The 13240-nt window shown below is 55.2% G+C and overlaps 1 protein-coding gene across 1 annotated transcript in view; it reads left to right on the top strand.

Moving 5' to 3' along the window:
- The first annotated feature begins 4658 nt into the window (after positions 1–4658).
- The window catches only part of CASZ1 (castor zinc finger 1), a 126188-nt gene continuing 117606 nt past the window's right edge, over positions 4659–13240 (top strand). The window contains exon 1 of the mRNA XM_031664315.1: positions 4659–7863. The gene's annotated coding sequence lies outside the window, so the exon portion shown is untranslated. The remainder of the gene's footprint in view (positions 7864–13240) is intronic.

Here is a 13240-nt window from a genome sequence, read left to right as displayed (position 1 = left end):
CCCCCAGGACTCCAGTGCCTGCCCCCCAGGATGCCTCCTCCTCACCCTTCACCCCAGAAGGCTGGAGTCCAGGGAGAGGAGGGCCTTGGTTGAGGGAGTAAAAATGAACAATAGGCCAGGTGCAGTGGCTCATGTCTCTAATCCCAGCACTTTGGGAGGCTGAGCCCGTCAGATCACTTGAGGTCAGGAGTTCGAGACCAGCCTGGCCAACATGGCGAAACCCCATCTTTACTAAAAATACAAAAATTAGCTAGGCATGGTGGTGCACACCTGTAATCCCAGCTACTTAGGAGGCTAAGGCAGGAGAATTTCTTGAAACCAGCAGACGGAGGCTGCCGTGAGCCAAGATTGCACCCCTGCACCGCAACCTGGGTGACAGAGTGAGACTCTGTCTCAAAAACAAACAAACAAATGAACAATAATGACCCACCCTGCCCTGAGCAGAGGGTCCAAGATAAAACCCGGAGGCCCCTCGGGGAGCCCCCCGAGATCAGGGTGGCCTGCCTCATGGGAGGCACCATGGTGGAGGCTGGCCTGGCTCCCTGACCTGGGCAGGCCTCCCGCTCCTTGCGAGGGTCTTTCAGCTCCCGGAAGGCTCCTGATTCAGTCAAGACACTAGTGAGGTTCTAGGGTGGGGTCTGGGGTCCCAGGTCTGGGGGCTGCTCCAGGAAGACCTTGCAATGGTGGGTGACCCTCCTGTGACTAGGTTGGAGTGGGCATCGGGGGCTGGGATGATGCCGGGGTCGTGGCCCTCCTCGTGGGCCGAGGGCTGTGGGCAAGGCCAGCGGGAGAAGTGATCCCCGGGGCAGTGGGCAAGACAGAGACAGGGAGCTGCAACCGGACCTGCTGATGTGGCCCTTTCTGCTCGCAGCGGTTCATAAAATATGGCTCAGATTTTCATTACGGGCTCTATCGATTATCTTCTGGGATGGATGAATTATAGAGAACATTAAATTTTTTTTAAAAAAAGCAAGTGAGAGAGGAAATATCTGAATGACTTTGGGTGGTCGATGGCAGAAAGGGCTGAGCCACCAAGCTTGGTCTCCAAGCAGGTGTGGACCAAACGTCTCGGGGCAGGCAGCCACTGACTCCTCCGGCCCTCTGCTTCCCGGCCTCCCTGGGCCTGGCTTTGCAATAGGGGAGGCCTGTGCTCCCATTGCCCCACCCTGTCCCCTCCAGGGATCTGCCTAGGATCTGGAAAGGCGGAAAATCAGGTTGTTTACAGGGCTGTGACCTGGAAATAGGACCTGTCCCAGGCTTTGGGCCTCCATTGCTGGGAGATGGGGCCCCAGCTCTGCTGTCTGCCCTCCAGGGACTTCCTGATTCTGGAGATGCCTGCCTGGGTAGAGGGAAGGGTCAGAGGACATCACTGATCTCCTGGAGCCGGGACTGGGGCGGGAACTCATGAGGAATGTGGACGCCCGGGCCCCATCTTTTCCCCGCTCCTCGTTCCTTCCGTCAGCAATCACAGGCGTGGAGGATATCTGTTTGCCTTCTTAAGTTTGGGAAGAGCGAGTCTAGGTCCCACCACTCTGCCTCTAAGGCCAGTCCAGAAAGAGAAGCTCCCAAAAACCCTTCCCTCCCTTGCTTTCTCCCCACCCACCTTGCTAAGCTGTGTCGTGATGAGGTGTCGGGCAGCTGGGGTTAACTCGTGTACCAGTGTGTGACCTTGGCTGGGTCACATCCCTCTCTGGGTCCCAGTTCTTCAATCCTCCACTCTCCGGTTGAGAGAATCATCTACTTCATTGCAGGTTATAGATATTAATTTGCGATGGGTATATGCATTAATATATTAAAATCCTGAGCAAACAATGCTTAATAAACATGAACTATTAACATTTTCCTCTTCTACTCTGGCAGGGTCTAGAAACCTTTCTTTCTCTTTGTTTAGGCTTTGTGATTGATTTATCAAATGCTCGACAGCACCTACTTTGTGGTGCTGTGAAGTACCTACTCACTCCCCGGGTCTTACCACTGGCTGCACCTTCCCCCACCTTTCATCCCAGCCAGAAACACCTGAGGCTTTGGTTGTGATGTCTGAGCCCTGTCTGTTGGCTCTAGGGGACTTAACTTGGTTGAGGGTACTTTCCTCAGCATGTTACACATAAGAAGCCATTTAATCCTCATGACGGTAGGCAGAGGAACTATCATTATCCCCATTTTACTGATGGAGAAACTGAGGCACAGAAAGGTTAAAGTCGTTAGCCCAGAGCCACACAGCTTGTGAGTGGCAGAGCCTGGATTCCTACCTGAGCAGTCTGGCTCCACAGTGTGTGTGCTTAACCATGGTGGCAAGTTGCCCAGTGATCTGGCAGAGTGGCATATATGTGTGTGTGTGTGTGCATGCTCCTGTGTGTGTGCATGTGTGCACGCGCTGAACGTGTGTTTTGTGACTGACTCCACTTTCTGACCCTCCGCACGGTATTTGGCTCCTACAGACAGATTATCAGTGGCCCCTGCATTTTCTGGGGCCCTGTTCTAAGTGGAGCGTGTCTCCCCATCCCCCACACATCCCCTCACCCAAGCTTCACCTAGGCTGCTGTGAAAAGGTGGTGGTTTCCATGGATATCCGTCTCCCTCTGGCGACACGCCCTTTTTTGTATAACTCTGTTCCCTGGAGTTGATTGTTTTTGGCACACAGCTCTGTAAACTCATCCAACAATTAAAGGGGGGAGGGGTGGAACAGAAAGGAGACAGATAGTAACCGTGGGGTGAGTGATATGGAGGAAGGGCCTCTGGGGCACGGGTCCCCTCCCTGTCCCCTGCCGGCAGCAGGACAGTGGACAGTACCTTAAGTGCGGAAAGGCCGCACAAGCACCTGGCTGGGAGTTCTGAGCATGAAGAGCCCTCTGCACTTGAGCTGCGTTCTTGCCCCATCTCTCTCTCCCTCAGAAATCTAAAGGGTCCCATGTTCAGGTCCAATGAGGCCGTCGCCAGAAGCCACCTGAAGCCGTGAGATGCCAGCCTGGACCGATTTGCATGTTGGCCTTCCTTGTTTTGGCTCATTGTGTGTGTCTGCCCTGTGTGTGTACCGTCGAATACCTGCCGCGTTGGGCGTACCCGTCGTGGGCTGTGTGAGATCACAGATGAAAAATGCAGCGAAAAACACTTTCGTGCCGCAACACATCATGGAGGATTTTTGTATTAAGATGTGGATTTTTTTATTGTTTTTTTTTTTTTCCCTTTTCCATACAGCCCTGGAGTTGGGCAATGTGCGCGTCTGTGTTTTTGTTTTCACTCGGGTGGTTTATGAAATCTGCTCATTAGCGCTCTGTCCTCTCCCCACCCCGGGCTGATCTTCCACCACATACGCTCTCGGATAGAAATCATTCCCTACCACTTCCCAGTGTCTTCCCTCCTTTGGGGAGATGATGGGCACCTCCCCGTACCCACATGCCCCCAGGTGAAAATCAGGGGGTTCTCTGGCCCTGCTTCCCAATCGCGCGTCTCCGTGGCAGACGTTCACTGTGCGGGGAGCTTCCGATGGAGGGCAGGCAGCAGAAATCTCTGACCCATGCCCCCAAAGATAAAGCCCTTTTGCTTTCCCCTTATCTGGAGAGAAGAAACGGAAGTTGTCCTGTCTCAGCAGGACCTCCTGACTTAGCATGGAGGTGCTTTCCTTGTCCCCATCCTGTCGGATGACAGGTTGCAATGAGTATGACCACAGCCCAGACCCCATTTGGAAGATGTGTTCAGGGCTTCCTCCTGCTTGCCGAGTGTTACCACAGGCCTCGCTTTCCCCCCTTTTCAGCCTGGCCAGAAGCACCCGAGCCTTTCATTGTGATGTGTGAGCGCTGCCTGGTGGCTCTGGAGGACTTGGTCCAGACCTGTTTTGAGGCCAGGAGAACTGAGATTCTGGAGGGGCAGTGGCATCAGTTGTGGGTGGCTGCTGAGATCACAGGGAGGGGAGGAGGATGACCTTTTAAGTGAGTTGGGCCTTGGAGCCTGTCAGCCCAGGCCTGGCTTTGGCACCTGTGCACGGTATGATCTTCGGCAAGTCACTTCGTGTCTCCATGCCTGCCCTCCTTAATCTATCCACGGGGACCATAACCATTTCTGCCTTTGTGTTGTAAAGATTTGGCCAGATCATGCGCGTAGGGCACTTGGCACAGCGCTTGGCAGATAGAAGGCATCTGATTGGTTCATACCAAGAGTTCTCACTTCGGCCTATAGGCAGGGGGCAGAGGCCACTCATCAGTGTGCCCTGCCCTTACTCCCAGCCTGCCGCCTGGCACACAGTAGGCACGTGGTTCATTCTTATTGGAATTGGTTGGAGGGGATCAAGTAACTAAGGGGCTCCCTTGAACCTGAGAGCTGTTAATTCACAGGGCTAATGGAGGAGGGGGAGAGAGCAAGGCACAGGTTGAGGCTTGGGGAGAGCTAAACAGAATGGGCACGAAAAGAGCCACCAGGGTTGGGTGCGGTGGCTCACACCTGTAATCCCAGCACTTTGGAAGGCTGAGGCAGGTCGATCACCTGAGGTCAGGAGTTTGAGACCAGTCTGGCTAATCTGGTAAAACACTGTCTCTACTAAAAATACAAAAATTAGCTGGGTGCAGTGGCACTTGCCTATAGTCCCAGCCATTTGGGAGGCTGAGGCAGGAGAATTGCTTGAACCCAGGAGGTGGAGGTTGCAGTGAGCCAAGATTGTACCACTGCACTCCAGCCTGAGTGACTGAGCGAGACTCCATCTCAAAAAAGAAAACAGCAAGTGGAGCGTTCGGTTGGAGAAGAGGGACCAAGCTGCGTGGGGCTCATCTGACTCTGACATGAAGTCAGGGACTAGTTCAGTTCCACCAACACCTTCGCTGCCCACAGTCGCCCAGCTGTTGTGCTAAATGCTGGAGACACGCAGATCATTAAGATCCGCTCTCTGCCCTTGAGGAGTTAAAAGTCCAATGGTGGAGACAGACTTGTGAACAAATTACTTTAGTCCAGTGTGGATGTAAATGCTGTGGTGGAGGATGTAGGAGCAGCAGAGTTGGGGCGCGTGGGGCCACCCGGGGTAGATTCCAGAAGGTTACCTTGAAGAGACTTGGAAGAAGAGGGTGGTGGTGATTCTAGGCATGTCTAGAGTGCTTGTTAACACCCTTTCACACCCCTTGTCCATCCTTCGCGCAGCCTGCGAGGTAGGAGGGAAGACTGAGGCATCGTCTCTGTTTGGCTGGTGAGGAGAATGAACCTAGGGAGATTAGCAGGCTTGTCTAAGGGCCCGTGGAGGTTTCAGGGGGCACAACTGGGACTCGGACCCATGTCTCCTGGTTCTCAGCCCATTGTGAGTTCTGTAAGCGCACTCACTCAGCTTCTCACCTCTTCACTCTGGAGCCGCTGGTCAGAGAGACCCGGCCTCTGCACTCTGCACTTTCTGACCGGGATCCATGGCCCCCGGGGCCTGGGCTGTGGGAGAGCCTCAGTTCATGGAAGGCCCCGGGGCCTGTGCCCTGGTTTGGTAAGTGGGTCAGGCCACTTGGTTGGGGACAGTCTTGGAGCAAGGCCACACCCTGGCAGGGTTGGAGGATGGCAGGAATGGGGAAGACTGTGGGGGAGAAGGAGGAGGAGGCCTGGCCACACCCTTTATTCAGTTGTTCTTGCTGCCAAAGCTGAGAAGCACCCTCTGCCCTGGGCAGGCCCCTCTCTCCGCTGGATGAAGCCCAACAAGGGTCCCACCAGGGCCTGGAACCCCCTTTCCTTCCGTAGCTGGAACCCCCTCTGAGCCAAGGACATGAAACACTGGGAGTGTTCACCGTTGGCCTGTGGTCAGACCCTGGTCTTGCCAGTGCCTTGCCTGGAGTTGGGGAGGTAGAAGTGTTTCCCTTGACCTTTTCTCTGGGGAATGTACATGTCCGTTTTACAAAGCTGGAAGAGGGGCGTGTTAGCCTCCTATGCAAGATGCTCGCTTTTAGGTGGGGTCGTTCCGATGGGATATTGGAGTCGAGACCCCCAGCAGATGGACCTCCTTGCAGTAGGAGTGTAGGTAGTCCAAGGCATGCCTTCTTCCAGCCCAGGGGGATTTTGTGGGTGGATGGGCTGCCCAGGGCTTTGGGGGATTCTGGACTAACAGGCAGGGGAGTTTCAGAGCCCAGAGGAGTGAGTCTCCCAGTGGCCCTGAAGTTTCCATTAAAGTGTTTTTTCCTCTTTTTTAAAGAAAAAAATATTCCCAAACTGGAAAACAAAGGAAATCCACTTCCCCCAAATCACACGAAACTCACATTAGGGGCCTGGCGGGAATCCATGGAAACCAGGAAACCCGCTGTTAACCCTGTGTGGCGCCGAGGGGTGGGATGAGAGCTGGGCTGATCCAAGCCTTGCACTGTAGATGCTGTCCACCCCGATGGCCTCCCCAAGGCAGCTGGTCTCGGTGGCATTGCCGCAGCCGAGGTGGGGCAGAGCTGATGCTGAAGCTGTCACCTTCCAAGAGCCACCTCCCCCTCGCGCTCAGATCCAACCTTGGGCAGCAGGAGGGGAGGGGTTCGTGCACTCCTGCGAGGCCTCCGGGGACTCCGAGGGCCGGGCCAAGTTGGAGAACCTGCAGGGCAGCTGCCCACACCATGCCACCCTGCGGAGGCAGGGCCCAGCCCTCTCACACGTTTCGGGAACGCAGAGCTGCTGTGGCTGCTGCGATCTTCCCGCAAAGGGGGAAGGAAAGGGCCAGGATTTCAGTGGCAATCTTCCTGGTGCCAGCTCTGCAGGCAGGGTGGACAGGAGAGCAGGCCGAGCACCCCCTCTGGGTTGTCTGCACCCCATCCTCACATCCACGAGGCCGGGCTTCCAAGACTGGGAGGTTGTACGCTGATATCGGGTTGTGTGTTTGTGTTTGCACGCACATGAGCTCCTTTTTTCTAAAAATGCTGAAAATATTTACAGGTTTGAAGTTGAAACGCAAACAGGAAAAGCCCTTTAAAAAGTGAGTGTAGTGGATATTCAAAACAGGAATCACCATAGAAACACCACAATATTTGTTTAAATTGACACAAAGGTTGCCGGTAGCAGGGCACCAACTTTCTTTGGCTACTTTTTTTTGTCCCAACACCTATCGCAACTGAATCTCAGCAACCCGCTTTCAGGGTATGGGCCCACACCCTCTTTTCTTTTTATGAAATTGAGTCGCACAGTACCAGAATGGAAGTGGGGAAGGAAAGCCAGAAGAAACTAAATGCACCATCCTGGGTCGCTGCAGAGACACCTGTTGATTCCTTTTATAGAGACTCCCAGAAGGTCACCCAGGGGTCAGGGGAGCAGCTGGGAGCTGGCGCAGGGAAAGTCTGGAGGGGGCAGGCGCTGGGGAGCCCAGGGTTGGTTTGGTTGCATGGGTTTGATCTGTTTCCGGTATTGGCTTGATCCATTTTCAGGCCTGACCTTTCACCCTGGGTGCCCAGCCTTGGGTGTGATCCTTCTGTGTTACCCAGGGAGGCACCTGATTGGCGTAGTATTGTTTCTACCTGTTTGCTTATTTTATTAGGTACGACAACTGCGTAGCAATTGGCTAATAATTGTGCGAAGAGTGCATTGGTTGCAGAGTCAGGCATGGTATGCGCCATGGCAATGCCATCTGCTGATTGGCAGGAATAAGAATCTCTTACCTTGCTGGCTGGTTACCACACAAGATGTCGGAACCTTGCCCTCCATTGTACACCCCAAGTGTGGGGTGGGTTTGTGGGTGTCGGTTGTAGCCTAATCTTTTGTGTTTTCCTCTCTCGTTTTGGTAGGCAAACAGACCTTGCTGACTGAAGGCAAAGACTCCTCCATCCCACCCACCCTCCCAGCTGCCGCGGCCATTGACCCCTCCTTTACAAGGGGCTCCTGCAACTCCCCAGTGGCGTGTGTTGGAATGGACTTCGAACCCTGGCCTCTTGGGATGCAAAGGTAGCTGCTTCTGGTTCCCAAGATGCCACTAGGAAGTGTGGGGTGGCCAGTTTGGGGGTTGCTTCTTAGGATACGGACTGTGTAGGGCCTGGACTCACCTTTCCCAGTGGGTTCTGATCCCAATGGCGGTCGCTTAAGCACTATCAGTGAGAATGAAAAAAGTGTTGCGTGGAGAAGAAAGCCCCGGCCCGGGAGCACAGCACCTGCATTTGGGCCTTGGCTTTGTCATCGACTCAATACTTACCCTCTGGATCTTGGTGTCCCCACCTGTGAAATAAAGAGGTTAGCATAACTGGCCTTTTAAGGATCTTCCCAGTGTTTCTATGGCATGACAATGCATGGTGCCAGCAGTGCCCTGGCTTTGCAGGCAAGGACCATTCTCTATCAGATGCCACTCCCAGATCTAAGCATTAGGTTGGAACTTCATCTTAGAAGGGCTGGACAGTAGTTCCAGCCTTTCTCCATCTCCGGAGGCTGCTCTGCTCTGAGCTCATGTGTGGTAGGAACTGGCCTGGGGATGATTTATCAGGCTCTCTTCAGTGGTCCTCCAGCCCAAATAGGGCCCTTCATAGAGGAGAAGCTGTAGGTGCCTTTTGACCCAGGCTTGGAAATAGCCCTTTGCATAAAGCAGGTCACTCATGCCAGGGAGGGGTAGTCTGTGGAGCTGGTACTGTCAGATATTTACCTGCAGGTATCAAACGTGGCAGTTCTTGGGGTGAGGGGTTGACACACAGTGGGTGACTCATTGCATGTTGGTCATTATTCGGTATTTTCTTGAGATCCCAAGGGAACGAGTCCAGAGGGATGGGGTGTTTGTGAAGTTCATGGGCAAGGTCTAGGGATGGAGGCGGAGCCTGAGAGCCTAGAGGATGTCTGGGGAGGGCAGGGCTGGGGGCTGCTGTTCCTGTGTGTGCCAACCTGGAGCCTGTGTCCCTGGCTCACCTGCCTGCACTCCTCCTCCTCATGGTCGCCCTGGGCAGGTGTGTCCTGCCCCTCCCTCTGGGGCTGGGCTCAGCAGCCCTGGACTTCGAACTTGCAGGGAGGAAGCGCTTGCAGAGATGGGTGCCTTGGTGCGCACTAGGATTTCGTAGGTCCTTGAAGCCGCAGACCTGCCTGAATCCAGGCCATGCCTCCTCGGGGAACTAGCTCTGGATACAGCCCAGAGATTTGCAAATCAGATGCAAAAGTGGCCTTGGGTCGCTGTGGTGGGGCAACTGTGTGGCTGCGACTCTTCTTCCTGGTGTGCAGAATGTGATCATGCTCCTGCAGTTGGTCCATCATACTTAGGATGTGCTGCCGTTGTGCCCTGGATAGCACCGGAGCTGTTTAGACTGTCACCTGGAAAAGGCCGTGGGGGGAGTTTTGTGGCACTGAAGTCTTCTGGGTTTGCTCTGCCACCTTCCCGGGCTGTTCTTAACAGACTCTGCTTCCTCTGATGATCATGAATCTTGGGATGCAGGCCCAAATGTATCCAAGCCTCAGGGTGGTCTTGCCCGGCCCTGCCCCGTGCCCTGCCCATGAAGAGGCTGTGAGTGCCTGTGGAGCCCCTCCCCTCTGAGAGGGTAATGTTTGCCTCCTCTGTTCTCAGTGGCGGGCTTTTTGTTTTCTTCTTTGCCTGGGCAAAACACGCCCATTCACTTTTTCCTTTCTGAAGTTTCCACTCTCTGTTGACTCCCAGGGCTCATATGCCAGCTGGGATTTGTGCCCGGCATGGGGCATGGGTTCCACAGGTCCGGTGGGACACCTGCATCCTGGCATCGGCTGTCTTGGACTTGATAATGAAGCTTAGGAACTCCAAGGGCTCCAAGAGAGAATATCATGGCCAAGTCCCTTCTCACTTAGCCCTTTCCAGTGACCAGGCTGGACTCCAGGCGGGGGCCTTCTATGGCAGGAGTGATCCATGGTCTCAGAGCGGTCCTGCCTCACCAATGCAGACCAGGGGGCAAGCCTGTGTGCAGGTCTGATCTGCAGGCCTGGCCCTGTCTGGCTCAGATTCCCCCACCTCGGGCTCCTCTGCAAAAAAGCTGGTTGCATTTATCTAGCAGTTACAGAGGGTCTGGGGCCAGGCGCGGTGGCTCACGCCTGTAATCCCAGCACTTCGGGAGGCCAAGGCAGGCAGATCACTTGAGGTCAAGAGTTCAATACCAGCCTGGCCAATATGGCAAAACCCATCTCTACTAAAAATACAAAAATTAGCCGTATGATGGTGCATGCCTGTAATCCCAGCTACTTGGGAGGCTGAGGCAGGAGAATCACTTGAACCCGGAAGGTGGAGGTTGCAGTGAGCCAAGATTGCGCCCCTGCATTCCAGCCTGGGCAACGGAGCAAGCCTGTCTCCAAAAAAAAAGAGAAGAGTGTCTGGGATCTGCCAGTCACTCACCAGCAAACAGAGGTGACAAGACTGTCCCTGTTCTTATGGAGTCCGGTAGGGGAGGCAGCATGAAACAAACCCTCAAAAACAAAAAAGGAAGATGCCAGCAGAGAATGGAAGTAGGAGGTGGTGATGGGAAGTGACTGCTTGGCACTCCTGGCAGGCTGCTAAGAGGTGGTTTCTCAAGGACGTGGTGACATTTAGCTGACATTGAAGGACAGGAAGTAGATAGATCAGTGAAGAGCAGGCAGAATATTCTAGAAAGAGAGAACAGCTAGCCTAACGGCCCTAAGGTAGGATGCCCTCCGTGTATTCAGTGACTGGAAGAAAAGGCCGAGTGACCAGGATGTGGATGGGGTGGGTGTCAAGAGGTGCAGGGCTTTGTATGCCTGGGGAGAAGTTGGGATTTTATGCTTAGGTGATAGGAAGCCACTGGAGGGTTTTGAGCAAGAGGTAAAGTGATGTGATGGTTTTTTGGTTTTTGGTTTTTTTTTTTTGAGATGGAATCTCACTCTGTCACCCAGGCTGGAGTGCAGTGGCGCAATCTCGGCTCACTGCAACCTCTGCCTCCCGGATTCAAGAGATTCTCCTGCCTCAGCCTCTCGAGTAGCTGAGATTATAGGTACATGCCACCACGCCTGGCTAATTTTTGTATTTTTAGTAGAGACAGGGTTTCACCATGTTGGCCAGGCTGGTCTCGAACTCCTAACCTCAAGTGATCCGCCCACCTCAGCCTCCCAAGGTGCTGGGATTACAGGTGTAAGCCACTGTGCCCAGCCAATGTTTGTTTTAAAAAGGTAGTTGGGGCTGCCAAGGGAAGAAACTGGGAGGCCAGAGGGGCAGCTGCTGCAGCCGATGGTGTGAGAGGATGGTGGCTGGGTGAGGAGGTGGACAGGCAGGGAAGGGGTCAGAGTCTGTGTGTGTGTAAAGGAAGAGTTAGCAGGACTCAATGGTGGATTCAATGGGGCAAGGAAAAGAGAGGGCCCTAGGATGACTCCAGCATTCTGTGCCCCCCGATTTGTGGCTCTGTGTCTTTTCCTCTCTCTCCTGCGCCCTGAACACGACAGTACCAAGAACGACCCACAGCTTTGAGAGGGTTAACGAGGGTTAACGTCTCATGCATTAGGGGAGAAGCGCCATCTTGGAACCATGCTGGCTGCTGAGAAAGGCTTGTTTGAGTGGATCGGGCTCCTTGTGGAGGGAACTGCTTCTCTCCAGCACTGTTTTCAGGAGTGAGGCTGGGACTGGGCCGGGACACACACTGTCCCTTCGGCCCTGGCTCTGCACTGAAGCCAGCTTTGTGTGTTTGCTCCCTGGGTTCTGTGCTGGGTCTCAGATTGGGTCTAAAGGTTGGCTGAGTTTCTCTCTCTGTGGCTTTGAATGTGATCTGTGTGCTCAGGGCTGAGCTTCCGCACACCTTTTTCCACGTGCCGAGTCATATAGAGCCTCGTCGATGAGCTGTGAGGGCTGGCAGATGGGCTTGTCTGAGGCCCCCACATTTCCGTGGGGCCGGCTCAGCCTCCAGCCCCTGCTCATCGGCAGGGATCCTAACAGTGTTACCACACACAGAGGTGTGAATTGCCCCGGTATCCCGCTCGCCTGGAACCCAGGCCAGTCTCCCTTTTCCCAGTTCCTCTGACATGAGGCTCCACTCTCCTGGGTCCTGACACCATCTGTGAGGGCCAGGTTGGGGCGGGCATTCCCAGCATCGACGCTGTGATAGCAGTGATCTCCAGCTCCCCTGGACAGGCCCCTTGCCACCCTGAGCACTGCCCTGTAGCCCGGGAGCAAGCCAGAGGCCTGGTTGGCGAGCGTGACGCTGTCACAGCCGGCTGCCAGGCTCGCGTGAGCACTTGCCCTCGCTGGCAACGTATTCCCAGCCATATGGGCCAGCCCAGCCTTCCAGGAACACTCTGGAGACCTGACCTCCATGACCTCCATGGGGGTGACAGGAAGGGAGGGCCAGTGATGTCTTGCGGGGGCGAGGGTGGGGGGTGCATCGGGGATGTCCCAAGTGGGAAGCAATGTGTGGCACAGCAGCCGGGCCCTGTAAGGAGGCTCTGGAGGCCTGACCTCCAGAGGCAGTGACGGGAGAGAGCAGAAGTGCAGGCTGGCAGCAGCTTGCGGGGGTGGTGGGGCTGTCCCAGGCCTACAGCTGGTGCCTCTGCCTGGCTCCAAGGGGCGTGTCAGCCAGTCTTCCTGGGCGTGTCTGCTGGCCTCAGAACACTGGGCTGACCCTGGGGGAGGGTGTGTCCGGGTGGGAGGCGTGTGCATCTGTGCACGCGTGGGAGGTTTTTCTGCTTTCTGCCTCTATGGTCTGCACTAGATCCGTGACCTTCACTCCTAACTGGACTGGACAGTTCTCATGCCATCCTCCAGGGCTTTGATCTGATGTGAAGCTGGCAGCTCCACGGCCTGCAGCTGGGGTGGGGGATGCAGAGGGGCGGGAGCAGGAGGGTACCCCACCTCCCACCATGATTTGGTGCTCCAGAGGATGGGTAGACCCCAAGGTTGCCTCGGGCTGAGCAGAGATGTGGCTGGGAGTTGGTCTGGGAAGAGTTACTGATCTTCCTGATTTCTAATCTGGGCAAGCGTTCCACCTGGTGGTGCCGACACCCCAGCCTGGGCCTCCTTCCTCCGTTCTCCCCATGCCCCCTCCTTCGGAGCAGACGCAGGAAACCCCCGAGTCCCGCCATGCACGGGCCCCAGGGAAGAGGGATTGGGAAGGGCTGGGGGCACCTGCCCTGTCTGGAGCTACTCGGGGAACTTCTCGGCGGGTGACGCAGTTGCTCCAAAGGATGGGACGACCCATGGATTTGGGAGGGTTGACGCTGTGCAGTGGACGAGGGGAGAAGCGCCTCCACCCTGCCTCTGTCCCTGAGTGCCCAGAGTGAGAGAGGCTGGCATCGGAGAGGCGACTTCAGGTCTCACACATGGAGGAGTCCTGGAGTCCTGACTGCATCGTCTCCTCGTGTAGACCTTCAAGCTCCTCCTCTCCAGTCTCCT

Source organism: Papio anubis, chromosome 1, assembly GCF_008728515.1.
Source record: "Papio anubis isolate 15944 chromosome 1, Panubis1.0, whole genome shotgun sequence".
NCBI lineage: Eukaryota > Metazoa > Chordata > Mammalia > Primates > Cercopithecidae > Papio > Papio anubis.
This window is presented reverse-complemented; position numbering and strand designations above follow the sequence as displayed.